At 43.5% G+C, this 4099-nt stretch overlaps 1 protein-coding gene across 1 annotated transcript in view; it reads right to left on the bottom strand.

Annotated features, from left to right (window-relative positions):
• ZNF10 (zinc finger protein 10) overlaps positions 1–3661 on the bottom strand; it is a 41568-nt gene extending 37907 nt beyond the window's left edge. Inside the window, exon 1 of the mRNA XM_021714999.1 lies at positions 3554–3661. The gene's annotated coding sequence lies outside the window, so the exon portion shown is untranslated. The remainder of the gene's footprint in view (positions 1–3553) is intronic.
• Positions 3662–4099: the final 438 nt, after the last annotated feature.

Genomic DNA, 4099 nt, shown 5'->3' with positions numbered 1-4099 from the left:
CCACGCCTGGCTAATTTTTTGATTTATTGTAAAGATGAGGTCTTGCCAAGTTGCCCAGGCTGGTCTCGAACCCATGGGCTCAAGCAATCCTCTCACTTCAGCCTCCCAAAGTGCTCGGATTATAGGCGGGAGCCACTGCACCTTGCTTAAACATCATCTTTGCCATGAAGTCTTCCCACTGTCTCCTACAGACTCAATGGATCCCTCACCAGTCACCATGGAGCACTCTGCCCTACTCTAGCACTTCAACACTCTTTCCTTACACTACCAATATTCATTTGACTGTCTCCTTTATGAAATGATGAACTTGAGAATCAGGACAATCTCATTCTAAACCCGGGGAAAAGGCAAGCATAGTGCTTTGCACTTTATATTCACTCATTCTTGGCATTTGCCTGCACTAAACCCGCACCCACAATGATGTGCAAGACCAGTCAGGAACAGCATTTCACTCAGAAATATGAAGTGTATGTTTCTTAATACAAGAGAATAGTGTCTTTTCAAATTCTGAATATGTTTCCCAATATCTGGCGTCTGAAAAGGGCAAGGAATGATTTGCAAAAAGGAACCAGCAGCCACAAAGTTAAAACTCTGTAGCCAGTAGAGATGGCAAAGATATATTTAAAGACACAAAAGGCAAGGATCCTGCATCTATCAAAACAGCAAATGTAATCTTAAAATTTGCGCCTCTCATTTTATATAAATTTTACATCAAAAGATAAAACTAAGCAAATATTGAATTCTAGTTAATAATACACATACATTCTAAAGTTTTTACAGCAAAATGTACTTTGAAATTAATTTACTTTAAAATTAATAAATACAATGGACTGATGGATAAAAGGGACACGTGATAAGATTAAGTATGGTAAAATGTTAATGGTACAGTTTAGATGGGAAAGGTTATAAGTTTTCACTGTAAAGTTTTTAATTTAGCTAAACGTTCAAAATTTTTCATAATCAGGCAGCAGAGAGATATTTTGTAGAAAGAGGCAAAAATGATACCCCTGGATGTTCGTTCTGAGTCAGAGAGATACATGTAGCAACAAAGATGACCTATTCCATATCAATTTCCGTCTTTGCTTCATAGCCAGAACATTTAAGAGCCTTGGCTGACATGAGACATGCTAGAAGTAGTGCTGCCAATGAAAAGTATTGTAAGCACAACAGATGCATGAACAATATGAAACTTCTTTTTCCTTAAAACAATGTCTTTAAAAACCTGGAATGTTATTTAAGCTATATGCTACTAAGATGTTGGCACTTGAATTATCATTTGATGGAAACTAAGGAAATCCATCATTTCTAGGAGTGTTTTTACTTTAATAAAAACACTTTATCCTTAACAGACTGTGAAGAAACGAGCCACTTCGGAACATTTTTAAGAAGCATAAAGGTACAGGGTACATGGAAGTTCTTAAAACAAAAAAATTCCTGGCCAGGCTCGGTGGCTCAGCCTGTAATTCCAGCACTTTGGGAGGCCGAGGCGAGAGGACTGCCTGAGCCCGCAGGCTCAAGACCAGCCAGGACTACTTGGCGAGACCTTGTCTCCACAATAAATCAAAAATTAGCCAGGCGTGGTAGCGTGCGCCTGTAGTTCTGGCTACTTGGAAGGCTAAGGTGGAAGGATCCCCAGAACCCAGCAGGTCGACACTGGTGTGACCATGAGTGTGCCACTGCACTCCAGCCTGGGTAACAGAATAAGACTTCAATCCCAAAAAAAAAAAAAAATTCCCAGTTAGGCTTTCTTGATATTTGCATTTAATCTATAACAGAAATGTTGAAATGTTCTCATTCTTACTCATCCTTTATTCTTCTTTCACATCACCTAGTACGGTTTTGCAGTTTTTCTAATATAGTTCATATATATTTTTAGTTCAAATTAATATTAGATAGCTTTTTCCTATTGTGGATAGACTTTTTTTCTAAACAAAACTTGTTACTGTTATTTCCTTTTCAGTAACTTTACAATAAATTATTGATGATAATTGATGGTATTGTTGGTAATTTTGAGGGCTTAATTAATAATGATTCTGTTATCTTTTCCTGAAGGTAAGCTTCATATCTATTTAAACATCGTCCTAGGCAAAATTTCCAGACAAGCTTTCATAAAATACTGATTAGCATATGTTATTATTTAATTTATGATGTGACTCTCAAATCCTTGTTCTTGTGACGGAAACATACTAATTGCTCAAGAAATATGTTCTGAGAGAAGTAATGAAAAACAAATCAATCATTTTCAAAAAGAGGCAGGAGTGTGTGCAACTCACCATCCAAGAGGCTTTGCAAGGTGGAGGGACAATTTTAATGAAACAGAAGAGAAAAAGGTTAGTTAAGTCATAGAAAAAAATATAGTGTAGTGTTGAGTTGGTTTAAAAAGGGGTAGAGAGGAGGTATGCTATGCAGTTATTAGACAAGTAACTGCAGTCAACATCTCTAACCTAACTAACACTTTGACATCCTGCCTTCCCTTTAATTTCCTTTTCTAAAATTAACAGCCTCCTTCCACTATTAATGTAGAGCTAGAGTTGAAATTCTTCACCTTCTTCATACACTTTGAGATCTATAAACAAACTTGATCTTTGATACTCATCCTACATGCTAGCTGGCGTATATATCATTTCAACTAATCTGACAAATCCAGCATTGAGGGAAAATAAAAATGTGATAATTAAACTTATGAGCTGTACCTGAAAATTAATAAAGTAGGCTATACACACAAACATACCTCCAATCTATGTGACTAAAGAAAGAAAACAAAACAAAACAAAAAAACTGAAGCTGAGAAGGGTAGAAGCTAGAGGTGCAGAATTAGTTTTCAGAAGACCACACACAAACCTGCTTTACCCTAAACAACTGAAAATACAGATGAGAAGGGCAATTTTGAGAAAAAATACTGCCAAAATAACTTCAATGAGAAGCACAAAGTTTTTTTTTAAATGAGTATTTTTAGATTAGACCAAGAAACAGAAATCTATCCTCATCTTCCTGACACCGTACTTACTAAAAGCAGCCCTAATTCATCAATGCATGTGACACACACTTCCGAATGGAATACAGGAGAGTATATATTTTTTAACTTTTAAAACCAGTAGGACACGCTGAGTTGCTCCTAGGAACGTGAGACTTCTACTATTAAATTTTCTACTCTAACAAAGGAGAGCACAATCACTTCCACAGACGCTGGAAAAGCCATATGCAAAACACAAAACATCCATCCTCCGCGAGGAAGACAACGTGCGGAGGAAGAGCAGAACCCCATCTCGCCTCACCCAGAGGATTGGGTTCGAACTTGCCACCGCCGCCGCCCCCCGCGCGTCGCTGCCAGGTGCGCGGCCGTCATCCTCCCAGGCCGGAAGCGTCCGCCGCGACCGCGGGGAGGGACCGACTCACGCAGGGGGGCAAGAGCCACCGTCGAGACCAAATTGTTTTTCCGTGAAACTGCCGACTGCCTAGAAAAATAAAGTTAATGCACTGCAATGTTACTAAAGGAATCCATGTGTGTCTGATTACGAAGCAAATACACAAAATTCAGCACTTGCGTATCTACCTGCGATAAGCAACTAGGAGGTTCGCTGGGGGACGCGATCCCGTCACAAAGGCAGCAGCAACGACAGAATCGATGGAGAACCACGAACCCGCTCACCGGCACCGCGCGGCGCGGCCCACCCGAGCGGCGCGACAGCGGGGTCCGCGGCCCGGCACGGCGCGCAGCACCACCGCCGCCTCGCCTGACGTCACGCGCGCGCCCGGCCCCGCGGCCCGGGGTCGCGCCCCGCCCATACCGCGCACGCGCACGTACTCCCCGGGGCCGCCCCCTCTCCTTCCCCCCCCCCCCCAGCGCCCCGACATTAAGCCGCGCTCGCCCCCTGCCGGCCACGCACGCGTCCGTCCTAGTACGTGCCGCGTGCTGGGGGAGCGCCGGCGGCCAGCCCACTCCCCAGGGAACGCTCCGCGCCTCAGACTACGGACCCGCCGCCGAGAACCGCGGCGGAGACTAAAGCCCGGTCGCCCTCGTGGGCGGGCGCGGCGCGGGGGCTCCTGGGAAATGTAGTCCCGGCCCGCCTTCGGCCCCTGGCCACCGCCTCCGAGGACT

Source organism: Carlito syrichta, unplaced genomic scaffold (assembly GCF_000164805.1).
Source record: "Carlito syrichta isolate Samal-C Ts95f unplaced genomic scaffold, Tarsius_syrichta-2.0.1 Scaffold306507, whole genome shotgun sequence".
In the NCBI taxonomy this organism is placed as follows: domain Eukaryota; kingdom Metazoa; phylum Chordata; class Mammalia; order Primates; family Tarsiidae; genus Carlito; species Carlito syrichta.
Note: the sequence above shows the minus strand (reverse complement) of the source record. Positions and strands in the feature narration are given on the sequence as shown.